Source organism: Mus musculus, chromosome 3 (assembly GCF_000001635.26).
Source record: "Mus musculus strain C57BL/6J chromosome 3, GRCm38.p6 C57BL/6J".
Lineage (NCBI taxonomy): Eukaryota > Metazoa > Chordata > Mammalia > Rodentia > Muridae > Mus > Mus musculus.
Window position 1 is genome coordinate 105,767,269 of NC_000069.6, and position 16,656 is coordinate 105,783,924.

General features: G+C 37.1%; 1 protein-coding gene across 6 annotated transcripts in view; it reads right to left on the reverse strand.

The window, feature by feature from the left end:
* Positions 1–16,656, reverse strand: part of Rap1a (RAS-related protein 1a) — a 74,135-nt gene that overhangs the window by 40,009 nt on the left and 17,470 nt on the right. The window contains exon 1 of one of the 6 annotated variants that reach the window (XM_030252386.1): positions 10,140–10,185. The exons of the other annotated variants lie outside the window; for them this stretch is intronic. The gene's annotated coding sequence lies outside the window, so the exon portion shown is untranslated. Of the gene's footprint in view, positions 1–10,139; positions 10,186–16,656 lie in introns of those variants that run through there. 6 annotated transcript variants of the gene reach the window in all.

The following is a 16,656-nucleotide window of genomic DNA, read 5'->3' on the forward strand; positions in this document are numbered from 1 at the left end:
GTAACCTAGCCAATTTCCTACAGCTTGTTAAGTCATTTGTTCTTCCAAAGAACTCAGGTTCAGTTCCTAGCACCCACATGGCAGCTCACAACTGTAACACAAGTTCCAGGGGATCTGTCATCCTTACACAGGCATAGATGCAGGTAAAACACCTACCTTCTAAGACTGTAAGCAAGCCCCCAGGTAAACACTTCCTTTTCTAAGAGTTGCCTTGGTCAAGGTGTCTGTTCACAACAGTAGAATAGTAACTAAGATAGCCTCCTAATTGGTTATCCAAATACAACAAGGTCAGCCCTGAAACCATATACATACAAACACCAAAAACAGGCTCAGCAGATTGTATGTATACATTTGTATTTGCATACACTTGTGTATATATGTGTGTGTGTGTACAAGATTATATATATACATGTATAACAATGACAATAAAAAGACAAGGAGGCTATTAATTTGAGAGTAGGGGAATGGAAAGAGGAGACGACTTGAGATATGCTGGAGAAACAGGAAGAGAGAAAGTAATGTAACTATATATTAATTTAAGAAATGTGTAAAAATATATATGCAGCTCACTACAGGAATTATATGACATAATGCACGGTAGTTTTGAAAATTCCTTCTGTAAGTACAAAATCACTTTTGTTTTTCAAATTGGACAGTTCACCAGGGCACAGTGTGGCATATACCTATAATACTAATAAGATCCTATCCCAAAAATAACAGAAAAGAGATAGGGGAAGACAAAAAGCAACTACCGTGAGTCACTTGTCTAAGAGTGTTCTAAGACATAGTTGAGGAGACAGCTGAATCAGTAAAGCTCCTGCCTGGAAAGTCTGAGGACCTGAGTGTGGGTTCCTAGAACACTCACAAGTCAAAAGCAGGACATGGTGGAGAACACCTGTAGTCCTTTGACAGCAAGTTGGGAAGTGGAGATGGCTGAGCCTTAAAAGCTGGAGGGCCAGCTTGTCTAGCATATTTGGAGAAGTTGTAGGGTGCCCAAGGATGTCTCTGCCCTTCACATATGTGTGCACATACACACACAAGATATGCACACACTATACAGAGCAGATTTTGTGATTCAAAATTTTACTTATAGTCAATTAATTGTTAAACATCATAAAATTTGAAAACCTGCTGAAATCAAGTATTTCTGAATCTTAAAGCCATAAGGTGAAAAGTGTAGTAATACAATGTGAAAGAACTTACTGTTTTTTTCTTACTTTATATACAATCAAAACAAATAAAAGGGGGAGTCTGGCACATTTTAGAGCATTGACATTCCTCAATATAGTACTATCATGTACAAACAACATTATCATTTACACGTTTGTTCAAACCCATGGAAAGAAGATGATCATCGTGCAGTGTGTCACTCAGTGATAATGATGTGCCATGTGCTCATCCACCAGCCTAGTGGCTCTCCTGGGCACTGCTGTGAACGGAGGAAGAGGTGCAGCCAGCATGTGAGAACCTTTGTATTGTGTGCCCAGCTTTGCCGTGAACCTCAAAACTGCTCGACAAAGATTAAATCTTTGTAGGAAGTGACTATGCACAGAAGCTGTGATACAGCAGAGTGAAAACGAAGAAATGGCAGTTAGCTTTCTACTCTGAAGCAGCTCTTTCTCAGTGATGCTATCTGGGCTGCCTTTCACAGAACTCAAGATCAAGTGAGATGCACCATCACTCATATACAATGCAGGAAGAATTGTAAACCAAGACCAAATTTTTATAATTAAAGTAAATATAAGTATAAAGTAAGTATAAACCAAATTTTTATAATTAAAGTAAGTATATATAAAGGAAGTATAATTAAAGTAAGTACAAAATAAGTATAAACAAGAGTCCTCTGGGTCTTCATAGTCATAACAATTATTTTTCTTGAGTCCTAATGACATCAAAGAACATGACAGTGATTTTTTTAAAGCCCTTCTAATAGAGGAATAAAAATCAGCAAACTGGTTTCAGATACTGAATGGTATGAAGACTAATTAAGTCTAATTAAAAGCATCCAAACCAATGCCCAGCTCATAGGAATCTAAGACAATAATCACTCTTTTAAATATTTAGTTCATTCTAGGAAAAGAGGAATACTGTTTCCTAGATTCTTTAAATATTAACTGCCTATTAAAACTTTTATGAGAAGCAACCAATTACTTCATATACAAAATCATAATCAGTAGCAAAGTATTGATCACCAATAAGAAAATAAAGGGACTTTACATAGACCATGATAATTTATCTGCACGACCCTAATTTATGAGTCATCTAACTGACTCGTAAAAATTGTTCCTATTTGAGAGATGCCATGTGGTGTTTCAATGTGTACTACTTCTTCAAATGTTTGTTATCTCTGTGATGAGAACATTTAAATCTCTTTCTTTAGCTTTTAAAACACACTGTCATTATCTACAGTCTGGAATACCTTGGCTTCCTGTTTAGCTGTAACATTGTACCATTAATTTACCACACTCTGTCCTTCTCTATACTCCACTCCTCCAGTCTCTGGGAAGCCACCATTATACTCTCAGCCACTAGTAAACCCAGTTGATTATATTCATGTATGGGTAAGAAAATGAAGTGCTTGTCTCCCCAAGAATGACTTATTCCTCTTAACATAAGAATTGCTAGGGTTGGAGAGATGGCTCAGTGGTTAAGAGCACCAGCTCTTCTTCCAGAGGTCCTGAGTTCAGTTCCCAGCAACCACATGGTGGCTCACAACCATCTGTAATGGGATCTGATGCCCTCTTCTGGTGTGTCTGAAGACAGCTATAGTGTATTCATATATATTAAACAAATAAATAAATCTTTAACAAAAAAAAATGCTGGCCCAGAGACTTGAGTCTATTACCCAATTAATAAAATGGTTTATCTGCAAGCGCAAGGGCTTGAGTTTAAGCTCCAGAACTCATAAAAACAAAAGTTCCCACAACAACAAAACCAACCATCAGTGTGTGTGTGTGCTGTTTGTGTGTGTGTAAGTGCATGTGTGAATGTGGGCATGCCTGGTGGCTCACATGTATAGATCCAGCGGTAGGGAAGTGGAAACAGATTTTTCCTAAGGCTAACCTAAATGGTGAGTTCCAGGCAGCAAACAACCCTGACTGAAGGAAAAAAAAGTGGACCGCAGCCCAAGAAAACCACTAGAGGTTGTCCTCTGGTGTCCACAAACAGGCACACACAAAACAATCTCCAGTCCTACCCAATCCACAAATAACAAGAGTGCACCTTTTTAATGACATTTTCATATTTTACAGCTAAAAAGTGTAAAGTTAGAAAGCAGTGTGAAGTGGAGCCTCACGAAATTCCAGCAACTGAGACACTGAGACACAGTTTGAGACCAGCTTGAGTTACAGCTTTTAGCTACAGAGTAAAATCTTGTCTCAAAAGGCAATAAGAAAGGAAGGACAGAGGGAGGGAGGGAGGGAGGGAGGGAGGGAGGGAGGGAGGGAGGGAGGGAGAGAGGGAAGGAGAGAGGAAAAGTAGGGCTGTCAGGAAGGAAAAGTATTTTACCAACGACCACCCACAATAATCTATGGAACCAGAATCAGAAGCCAAGAACAAGACTGGTACTTGCAGGCTTACCTTAAACTCTATCTAAAATGCTAGCTTTCCTATGGACTAGTAAAGTTAATAGTGTGTTTATCATGTATCATTTTCTACAGTATGAGCACAGCAAAAACATAAAGCAAGAAAAAAATATGTGTGCTTTCACTTTCATTCCTTATCCAATGACCAGAAGGTAATTAAAAAAAAAAAAAAAAAAAAAAAAAAAAAGGGACTCAATAAGCAGAACCCAATAGAATAGAACAGGCTGATCTACAAGGCAATACTTCCTTCATAGATTCACTCTCATTATCAATTTTATCTGCTATCTTAAAAATTCAAAATTGGTCCTGTTTCAGTAGGTTTCTTTGTTCACGATGGCTGAATTCTTTAAATAAAGCCCAAACCAATGACTTTAGATCTGTTTTCAGATCTAAAAAATGCTTGAAAATGTGCTACCATTCTTGCTAAACAGAATACATTAAATATTTGAAATACTGTCTGTTGGTAAAAATGGCACCAGGAAATAATTTGTAATTATTCAGCTCTACTTATCTTCATCAACATAACCAACTATCCCTACCTTCACTTTCATTATTCCCGATTGTTTACATCAAATCTAGAAAATAAGAGACTGTTTGCAGGCATCAATGAAAGCCTCTTAGAAAATGTGATTCTGAGCAAGTTCTTAAGACATTTAACCATGAAAATTACTGAGTAGAACATTTTGGTTAGAAGTGTTTATGACTAGAAATAAAATGTGAACACTGGGAAAAACCTGCTTGATGAAAATATCTCTTAATCACAGTTCTATCTCTTTAATTCTAGTTCTTAAAAAAAGTTGTTTTTATTTATTTAAGTACATTGAGTTAGCATGTTAGACTGTGCACTTTGTGCAGTGAATGCAGAGGCCACAAGAGGGCATCAGATCCCCTAGGAATGGAGAGAAGGGTGATTGTCAGCTGTCATGTGGGTGTGGGAATTGAACCTGGGTCCTCTGGAAAAGCAGCCAATACTCTTAACTACTGAACCAACTCTCCAGAGTTCTTAATGAACTGTATCTTTCTTTCAACTAAAGAAATATTAGATAGCAGTCTGGGAAATTAGCTTGGTTATAGAATGAATGCTTATCTAGAATGTGTGAGGAGATCCTACTGTGGTAGGTTAGAGAAAATTAGATTGAGAAAGTAGAACACAAGACCTTGAATTTGATACCAGTGTGCTGAAAAGCAGTGGGCAAGGGTCACAGATATCCACACCCTGGGACAGTGAGATGGCTCAGCAGGTGAAGACACTTGTCACTGAGCCTAACAACCTGACTGAATTCCATTCTGGGACCACAGCTGATTCCAGAGAGTTACCCTGACATTCACGCAGCATGTATATACATATATGCAATAAATAAACATAAAATAAATGTTTTTAAAAAACATTCAAATGAAGGTCTCTGAAAGTAAAAAAAAAACTCATAAAAAGTAATTAAAATTATGAATAGTCATAATTATGGGAAAAGCAAATATCTACTTTAAAAAAGTAATTAAGATATATTTAAAAAATAAAATGTAGTATATGAGAATAAACCCTAAATTACCAAGATTACTTTCATATTAAATGACAAAGTTTAAGCATACAAACATAAGCTCTACAAAATGGAAACTATTGTTACTAAATATTAACATTGTTACTATATATATATATCTTAAGAATAAGGATTACAAAGGAATTTATATGTAAACTTAGACCTGGACACTAAATAGGGCAGCTATTTTCACTGAAGAGCAAATTCTCAACACAGTACGAATTAGAGAGACTAATAATGTTATGTACATTAGACACACACTCACAATTGATAAGGAAAAATTCCTCAGTATTCAAACCTATCTCCAGAGCTAGGATCCACAAAAAGAAAGAATATGCAGTGTCTGTCTTTCTGCCTGAGTTACCTTGATATACCAAATCTGGTCACTATCATCTTTTGTCCTCAAGTCTCATGAACCTGTCCTCACATCAGATGCCATCCTCTTTACTTGTCCTTCGTATTTCTGCAAGTCCTGAAAGCTAGAAAACTTACAATCTGTGAGACTGGTAGCTAAGCTACTTCTACAAATTTCATTTTCTAAAACACTGTTTTCAACCATTTACTCTTTTTTGTCTCTATTTCCACTGTGTTCATAAAGGCCCTCATCACTTCTTAACAGACTTCCCCAAAGAAAACTCAGAGGAGAATTAGTAGTACATAGGGAGGCTGGCCAACTGAAGGAAGAGGTAAGGGGCTTGATTTTCGTCACTGTACAAACTTACGCCTCTCAAGTCATCTTCTAATGCAAGCCAAAACCACGTGTTCAGAATGTAGCTGGCGACTGGGGACCCTCGCCTACGTTCCTCACGTACTACATTATATCCTCTCTCTATCCGTTGTTAGTCAAATATGCACTTTAGGAAATATAAGAAACACAACTTAAATGAATACAGAACAAAAATCTTTGCTTTTAAAGCACAGGAATAATTTCTGTAAAGATTAGAAGGCCCAAAAGTTTCAAGTTTCAATGATGTCTGTGAAGACCTCAACTCATTATCTGAGCTTGTGGAATTTTACATGTTCTGGGCCTGGTTTGGGTCTTTACCACCTGTCCCTCTGTGGGAACAAGAGCTGGTGAATTTAGTTACATTATTTTTGAATCTCTATTGTCCCTCTTGCCCCTTTTCTTGACAACAACGGTATTCTCATTCTCTATTGGAAAGCAACCCTTATCTCCATAAATACAGTTTTGATGTGAATGTCAATCAAGGTGTCCTTCTCTGGACTGAATAAAGGAAATATGAACTAAAATCAAAGTAAGGCCATTACAATGAGTTTCCCAGGAAGCTAATCTTAAGAAAAATTAATGGATAAAGCCCATTAATTTTGACTATGGTACACCTTAAAAAAATAAGAAGAAAACCACTTGCACAGTGAAGTCAAGGACCCCATACATACCTAATTCCTAATTCTAATTCCTCTTGGGGATTCTACCTGTTTATTTCAACTTAAGTTCTGTTATTCTGTTATCCTTCAAGCCAACATATGTTTCTGCTTTCATTATTCATCATTTCCAACACTTGTTCATCTTTGTGATGAATAAATATTTACTGAACTGTTTGAGAGCCGTACCAACCTGGCTAGGCTACAGTACTCAGTTATTCTAACAGGAATCTCATCTTGGTACCGCTCTACAGTAACTATGCAAGTGTGGTTAACATTTACAGGCAGTTCATTTTAAGATGTTATCCTCAATAATGTGGGTAAGCAACATCTAAACTGCACAAAGGCCTGAAGAAGAAAAACTGAGGTTTCTCAGAAGATACAACTTACAGAAAGTTTCTGACCCCACTGTTGGTGAAAGTACAGATATAGAAAGTTGACTATATTCAAGAGACCCCATGGACCTAAAAGTCTAAAATATATAGTACCTGCTACCTTTTATGGAGAAAAATTGCTACTTCCTGGTCTAATTTATTGAAGCAAGCATTAATATATTATCAGGGGAAATGGACAAGAAACAGGTAGAAATGGTAGAAAATATGATTTAAAATAGAAAGAAAAGAGAATGAACAAAGGGTGAGTGCTGTTGTACAGTCTTCAGTATGAGGAAGGCTGAGGCTGGAGAATCACAAGCCGGAGGCCAGCTGAGCTATACAGTAAGCCCTTGCAAAAGAATAAATTGACTGTAACTATTATTTATTGCCAACTTACCATGTACAAAACAGTGTTTTGAACACTGTTTGTGTACTATGTTTTCAATCCTTGTAACATTCCTATGAGGTAGAGATCCATTATCTTCATCTTATATTAGGTAATAAAATTAACTAACTTGACCAATGAGAACAGACATAAATCATAGAATCATGATTATAATCCAAGCAGTTTGGCTCTAACACTGTGTTGTTAACCTCAATATCATACTGACTTATCAGCCATCTTGTAATTTGCACTACACAAATGATGTTGATTTTCCCTGTAATAATGTATAGTCACATGTCACTTAAGGGCAGGGATATGAGAAATTAAGTCACTAGGAGTCTTCATTGTGAAACATCATAGTGCACTTGCCCATGCCCTAGATGGCATAACCTACTGAATAGCTTAGCTAAATGGTAGTGGTAGGTGTGTGTGTGTGTGTGTGTGTGTGTGTGTGTGTGTGTGTTGGGACTATGATGAATGAAATAAAAGATTAAACCAGACAAAGATAAATGATTAATCAAGAATTAAGGTGAGCAAGAGATATATGAGGCTCACCAGCTGCCAGCAAAACATAGCATCTTCTTTTATAGTAAACACACACAAGTTAAGCAGGAAGAGCACAGATAGAGTCTAGAAACTTGACAACTTGTCTTTGAGTGGAAGTGTAACTAGAATGCTTTGCATTTCTACTCCATACATGTAATTTCTGAGTAGAATGTAAGAAGCATACACCAGTAACAATCACTTATTGTCATTATCAAGTCTTATTATATACTATGAGTTCATAGACACCAGTCCTCCTGTCTCCTGCTGAATTGTGGTGTGCATGCCCTCTCCCTCCCCGCTCTCCACCCTCCTCCAGCCCTGAAGCTCAGAAGATGAAATGTTAACTCATAAGTTTCTTTTTCCTCTTCTTCCATGTCCCCCCACCTGTGTGTGTGTGCCACAAACATGTGCGCAAACAGTAGAGTTACAATGTTATGATTCACATTACTTATTAATACAAACCTCTCCACTCTATATAATAACCTAGGGAGACCACTGTTAAAAGTCATTGTATAGTGCCTGTTTTAGTCAGGGTTTCTATTCCTGCACAAACATCATGACCAAGAAGCAAGCTGGGGAGGAAAGGGTTTATTCAGCTTACACTTCCACACTGCTGTTCATCACCAAGGAAGTCAGGACTGGAACTCAAGCAGGTCAGAAAGCAAGAGCTCCATGTAGGAATGTTCTCTACTGGCTTGCTTCCCCTGGCTTGCTCAGCCTGCTCTCTTATAGAACCAAGATTACCAGCCCAGAGATGGTGCCACCCACAAGGGGCCTTTCCCCCTTGATCACTAATTGAGAAAATACCCCACAGCTGGATCTCATGGAGGTACTTCCCCAACTGAAGCTCCTTTCTCTGTGATAACCCCAGTCTGTGTCAAGTTGACACAAAACCAGCCAGTACAGTGCCTGAATAAATTATAAACTTTAGATGAGCCAAAACTGGAATAATCAAGTTTGCAATGGTACTTTTTTTTAAAAAGAGAATTACAAACATTATAAAAATGTTTGCCTATTTATATCTACATACAACTTGCTAAAGAAAACCATGGTACCATGGACTTAATCACTGTCTTTCCTGAAGTTTTATTTTATTTTTATTTATTTATTTTTTTTGGTGTTTCACTTTATCTGTATTTTTGTTTTGTTTTTAAACACAGGATCTCACTATGTATTTCATAGTTCAAAGTGTTTTTCCTGCCTCCTAAATACTGGGATCCTGGGCATGTGCCATGTACCATTACACCAGATTCCCAGCTCATACTTGAATTTAGAAGCTTGTGAATATACAAAGCTAAAACAGAGGCTGTTAGCTGAGGATGGTGACACATGCTTGTATCCTCAGCATTTTGGAAACTAAGAAAGGAGGATCTTGGGTTTGAAATCAGTTTGAGCTACATAGGGGACCCCTCTCTTAAAAGGCCATGGTCTTGCCTAGGATGCACAAGACCCTGATTTGTTGTCCTACATTTCCAAAAAATAAAGTAAAATTACAAAATATTTAAATGCGTATTTTGGAAGCCAGAGAGATGTTTCAGTGGCTAAGCGCATTGTCTGTTCTTCCTGAGTAACAGGCTTGATTCTCAGAACCCACATGGTGGCTCACAACCATCTGTAACTGCAGTCCCAGGAGATCTGATGCCCTTTTTTGGGCACAGCACACATGTAGTGCATGGACATACATGAGGCAAAATACTCATAATAATAATTAAAATTTAAAAATGTATGTTTTAATAGAAGTTTCTCTCAGGACAAATAACAAATCAATAGTCATTTTATTTTACTTGTAATCTTCTATACTTTTTGATTATCTGTATTTACTGCTTCTGCAATTTATTACTTCATAAAAATTAACTTTTCTAAATTGACTTAAAATTTTCCATATTGCTCTAGTGCTTAAACTGAGAAATTATTATTAAAAGGGCAAAAAGAATGAGAGTAAAAAATGGGCTTCTACATATTACTAATACTCGATACTTTCCTGAAAGACAATCTACTTTTAGTTAAGAGTACAAAACATAAAAATGAAATCTCCCAATTTCTATAAGCAGTGGAGATGTATTCTCTGAAAGACTCGTTAAATAATCCTTGTTATCATGTGGCCATTACTAATTAAAGTCCTATGGGTACTGACATCACAATACTTAATAAGGCAAGAATATATGGAAAACGAGTAAGAAAATGGAAATATTTTAAGTTTTATAAAATACAAATGTCCATTATACATTGTAATTTTTGTATTATTTCACATATTTTAGCTCAAAACTAAATTAAAATTGTATATCTTCTTTTCATGCACTATCTATTAAATTAGTTTGCGATTTTACTGTACCTTCGGTCTTCAGGAAACAAAGTAGGCAGTCAGCAGGGTAAGAGCTATAGTGAAGCTACTCATGGTTTGGTGGGAGGTCTGAAGTCATAATGCATGAATTCTCAAGCAAAAGCTGTCATTTGTAACTGTGATGCTAAGATAAAAGAGCAGCTTTGTGTAAATACTTAAAATTCATGAAAGCTGTATCTTGTGCCAAAGCATGAAATCTTCAACTTGGTTAAATAATAAACCTCAGCCTATAAATTCACAATTAAAATGTTAGGTTTTTATAACCATTCCATTAAAAAGATACTACTAGTCGAGCAGAGTAGCAAGCCCTCAGTGACTTGAGAGGGCATGGCAGAAGACGAGAGCTGAAGGCAACACAGTGAGACTCCTGTCTCAAAAAGCAAAACAAGCCGGGCGGTGATGGCACACGCCTTTAATCCCAGTGCTTGGGAGGCAGAGGCAGGCGGATTTCTGAGTTCCAGGCCAGCCTGGTCTACAGAGTGAGTTCCAGGACAGCCAGGGCTACACAGAGAAACCCCATCTCGAAAAACCAAGGGGGGGAAAAAAAAAGCAAAACCAGACAAAACAAAACAAAAAAAAAAAACTACTATCAGAGAAAGGGCTGTTTTCACTTTGATAAACAGCACTAATACAAATCAAGATGGGCTTTTTTTCAAAAGGATTTACTGTTATTAGTTTTAACTAAGTGAATGTGTGTGGTTATGTGCACCTGACACAGGTTCCCGCTGAGGCCAGAGGTGTCATGAACGCGGAGCTCTTGTTACAAGCAGTTGTGAACTGCCCAGTGTGAATGCTGGGAACCAAGCCCAGGTCCTCTGGAAGAGCACTGCTTGCTCTTAACCAAAAAGCCATCTCTCTAGTTCCAAGATCAGTTTTTCTAAAATGAACCTAATTAACCTAGTAACCACTTAATTCCAAGAAAATCTACTAGTACTTGGGAGCAATCCTGTCTGAACTGTGGAGGGGCAGGTGTACACCATGAATTGCAGATTTAGTACAACCAGCCTTTATTCTAGGTGTGAACATGCCAGAACACTAAGAGTAATTAAAATCTCACTTTTAAATAAAATATAGCAAGATCATTACTTAATGGCTAGCCTCAAACTTTCATTTCTCTTGCCCCTCCCCCACCCTGGTGTGTGAATTTATTTGAAAGTTCTTTTTTATTATACTTTTTGTTATTTAAAACAATTTTTAACTTTATATTTTGACCATATCCTTCCCCTCCCTCAAATCCCTCCAGATCCTCTCCCCTTCCTATCCACCCAACCCGTTACAACCATACAACCAAGAAAACAAAGCACCACACCCAAACAAATAACACCCAACTGTAACCAAATACACACACAAACACACACACACACACACACACCCAACTGTAGAGTCCATTATATGTTGGTCAACTATGCTGAACATGAGGCCTTCTCTGTAGTGGTTGATATACCCAGTGTCACTCCATTGGAGAAAACTGATTTTCCCTCTCCCAGCAGGATTACAACAGTTCAGTTGTTAACCTTTACCCTAGTGACTAGGTCGGTTGGTCTGTCTGTCTGTCTGCCTGCCTGCCTGCCTGTCATTCATTTATTCATTTTAAAGAAATATATAACAAAATAATTTATAATAAGATAAAACAAAAGCCGGGTGGTGGTGGCGCACGCCTTTAATCCCAGCACTTGGGAGGCAGAAGCAGGTGGATTTCTGAGTTCGAGGCCAGCCTGGTCTACAAAGTGAGTTCCAGGACAGCCAGGGCTATACAGAGAAACCCTGTCTCGAAAAACCAAAAAAAAAAAAAACCAACAACAACAAAAAAAAAAAACGATAAAACAAAACCTATCACATTGAAGCACATTGAAGTTGGACAAGACAAACCAACAAAGGAAAAAGCCCAAGAGAAGGCACAAAATAAAGAGACCCACTTGTTCACACACTCAGTAATCCCATAAAAACACTAAACTGGAAGCCATAACATAATCACTGAGGACCTGGTACAGAACTGTGCATTCTGCTTTTGTCTCTGTGAGTTCATATGAGCTTTGCTCATGTTCCTTTAGAGGGCCTTGTTTGCTTGGGTCTTACACTTTCTTTCTCCTTTTCTGCAGGGTTCCCTGAGCTCAGAGGAGAGGAATTTGATGGAGATATCCCATTTAGGGCTGAGTGCCCCAAGGTCTCTCACTCTGTAATGTCTGGCTGTAGGTCTCTATTATCTGTTCCCATCTGGTACAGGAGGAAGTTTCTCTCCTGATGGCTGAACAATTAATTACCTGTGTCTCTTGAGTGCTGGGATTACAGGTGTGTGTGTGTGTGTGTGTGTGTGTGTGTGTGTGTGTGTGTGTCACTGAGATCAGCTTTAAAAATGCACTTGAGGGGGTCCTTTTAAAAAGACTTTCACAGGCTGGGGCATAGTGACACACACCTTTAGTCCCAACAGTCAGGAAGCAGAACCAGCTAGGTCTCTTGTGAGTTAAGGACCACCCTTATCTACATAAAGAGACACTGCTTCAAAAATGAAAAAAAGGAAGGAAGGAGGGAAGGGAGGAAGGAAGGAAGGGAGGAAAGGAGGAAAGAAGGAAGGAAGATAGATTATGGGTAATTATTAAAATAATCAGAACTAACATTCAAAGTATTTAAAAATTGTACAAGTAGCTAAATTTATATAGGAGAAATGAATCTGAAAGAAATGAATATATTTTTAAAAGCTAAAAACATTTTTAAAAACTTAAATATAGTTTCTTGAAATGTTTACAGAGGTTCCATAAAGAAACCTGCTTGAATCTAGCATAGTATTAATTACATTAAGATTGTATAAAAAATACTGAGTCAGAAGTATCACCTAGGATAATCCTATTCTGGTATAGGTTGATTTATGAGAGTGTAAACCTTAAGAAAGTATAGGAAATACATCAATAACTCTATAAATAAACCAAAACAGAACAGTATAAGATGCCAAAAATAAATACTTCACCAGAAGAGAGAGGGAAGGATACATCTATCTTGAAACAAAACAAATTCCAAATCAAAGACTATATGTATAAGTTCATACTTCTTCAATCAATAAAGATTAAAAGGTATTAAAAGACAATACGTTTTGCTTTCAGGTACCCTCAAGAATACACAGCCTTTTTATTTATTTACTGTGCTTACAAGTACTTTATAATACAGATAACAAACTCAGTGGTAGCTTTAGAATTCTGAATTATGGCCAGGAACTAAAAAGTTATTAAATGTATGTATTATTCTAATCTGGTATATAATTCATCCTCTCTCTCTGTCTGTCTGTCTGTCTGTCTCTCTCTCACACACACACACACACACACATACACACATATACACACTTGGCTTAAAAGTACTTTTTAAAATTAGAGCCAAAATTAAGCTGTATATGAAAATTATACAGGCACACCTGCACAGATACCAAATATTTTCTATTTCTTTATTTAAAGGACTATAAAAATATTGCAGTTAAAATCTGGTGCCAATACCAAAAGAATGAAATAGCAGAAAGATGAGCATATAAAGCATTTTCAATTCTTAAGTGATCCAGCGACTCTATCGCAGTCAGGAATTTATGAGACAGACACAAGCAAACAAAGAGGTGGGAAACAAAAAGATCCTTCGGCAGAAGAAGGGACACGCTGCTTTAAAGAGTAAGACTCATGCACATGGAATGAAAACATTGCCAACATCCCTTCAGAAGCACCTGCCCACAGTGAACCTACAGTTTACTTTCCCATTTCAAGAATACAGTGCTGAACAAACACTCTAATGGTGATTGTCTTTGGAGAAAGGAACTTTGATTTTCCAAGTCATATGTACTAAAAGTATTAAAATATATACAATAAATAATTCTTATTTTTTGAAACTATCCTGAGGACGTAAGTTAAGATGCATAAGGGAAAAACTAACCATAATATTCACTGAACAACTTTTATTTAAAAAAAAAAAACACCATGGGATGCTATAGGGAATCATTTAAATAACAGTTAAGCATCTATGTTATCTGTCCATTAATAGGAAGTTAAAGTATGTTCATTTGTTCTGAAAAGGGGAACATGAAATACTATATATCTGATTTGGTTTCTGTTGATGGAAGAACTACATTAAACAATTTGGAGAATGCTGTACACCAAAATATTAATAGGCTAGAAAGTAAAGTTAAACGGTTTTTTCCTTTGTTTTCTTTTAGGTCTTTGGATCCACTCTTGATGGCAGAAAATTTAGCTCTCTGGGGTGAAAAGCAAGCCCTACCTTTCCTAATAAACCACAGATACACAGAAAGCAAATATTCACTCTAGCTATGCCTCGCTGGTATGCTCTGCTTTCTTCTTTCCTTTTGTTTTTTTCCTAAGGACATAGGATGGGTCAAACCCAGGACTTAGTGCCTGCTCCACAAGTATTCTACACCGAGATGCATCTCCAACAACACTTCATTTCTCAAAATAAATCTGGTAAAACCTGAGTTTGAGCCACATAATCTGTGTACATTTAATGAATTTACAAGGTCAAAATGAACATACATTGAGAAGTTGACATCGTTATTTTTTATTAGTGAATGTAAAATGTATACTTTTATTTCTATAGCTTCAAAAATAAAACCTGCTAGGATATGGTGGCTTGTGTCTACAATCATGACACCTTGGGAGACTGAGGCAGAAAAAATTCCAAAATATAGACCAATCAAAGCAACCCAATGAATACCACTCTCCCCAACTTCAACACATACATTTAATTCTAAAATAAAAACCATGGAAAGAAAAAAAAAAAAACTGGAAGAGTATCATATCTCTATCACCTGAGGAACACCAGAAGACTATAAAGTACAGCTGGCTTTCCTGGCTCTACCCCAGATCATATTCAGAGAATGAGTACTTAAACACACAAATCCAGCACTCTGCCTATACTGTTACAGATTTTCCATGTTACTTTAATTCTAAAATGTTAAGATAGGAATGTCAAAGATATATTTTATACATTAACTTTAAAACATTACCTGCCTAAATAAATGTAACTGCTAACTGCCATACTCAACTAATGGGGAATGCCTGGGGGTACAGTAAGCTGGTAAAGTCCTGGCATTGCCAGCATGGAGAACTAAGCAAACGCTGCGTATGTGCAGCGGTCAGCATCTGTAATCTCAGCACAGCACTGTGAGGGCAGGAGAGAGGTCGATCCCTGAAACTCACTGGCGTGAAAGGCTAGTTCAATCAGTGAGCTTTGGGTTCAGTAATGAGACACTGTTGAAAAGAAGCGAGGGAGGCACTGATACTGACCTCTGGCTTCATGCATGTGCACACACATACACCGCCAGTCTCTAGAGATCTTCTACTCTAGTGTCTGAGAGGCAGTAAAGCCAACTTTTGCTAATAAGAACAGCAGGAGTAAAGTTTTAAGTGCTTTTCGTATTTCGGGCATACTTATTTAACTTTCAGACATGCCTAAAGCTTAGATACCATTCATTTTTCCATTTTGCAGAAACTGAAAATGAAGGAGGTTAAAAACACCTACCAAGTATTACATCAAATTTTTTGCCCAATATTCTGCTGGTCACAGATACATTATGATTGACACAGAATGAGACTTAGCATACCACTTAGAGGAATAAAATTAAGTTCTGTTATAAACAATTACCAATAAAGTGGTGAAAATCAATGTAACTGGGCAATTACAATGATAAAAGTTTCCAGGGCATGCTATCATAAACACTTAAGACCTTTTCCGGATCTCTCATTCCCCATTTTCAGAAACTAGAAAGTCAATTTTGCTCCTGTTTAGTTTGACCACAAATTCTAATCATATAAAAATTCTCATAATTCTACTTCAAATGCTATATTTATTAAATTATGTAGTGTTTAACTAATTTTATTTAAGAACGTTCATCTTTAAAATTAATTTCATACTCTAATAAAATTCATATTAGAGCTTTTATTTTCTGAGTATAAAATATATAAACAGTATAATGGGTAAAGCTCCAAAAATAAAAGGTTAAAGGAATGTAATGAGCCAAGGGATGGTGGAGTGCATGGCTGGACTGTCAGCAGCCTGGAGGTACAAGGACCTCCAATTCAGGCCACTGTGAGCTACACCACGTGACCCTGTGTTAAAATAACTGTCCATAGCCCCATGATTTGGAGGTAACAATTTAAGACCTTATTTCTTTGTCTGTTGTACTCTGCACTAATACAAACTTCACACATATGGCCGTGAAAACCCCATAGGCACAGCTCATCTGCTCCTTCCCCTTAACAACTGACACTTTTTATGGTTTGCTGTACAAAAAAACCACTGTGGCTTATAGGACTAAAAACCTGATTTAATACACTGTGAAAATTAACCACAGGATGGAAGGGAAGGGATGATGGTTCGTCTTGTAAAGACAACTCTCTTATTAGTATTTGATTGTTTTTAAAATAACTTTTTCCAACTTAGGCACTTTTAGACTTTTTAAAGGTCTAAGGAGTGAAAACTCAGCCCAGCATACAAGAACCTAAACAGAGCCAGCTAAGAAGACAAT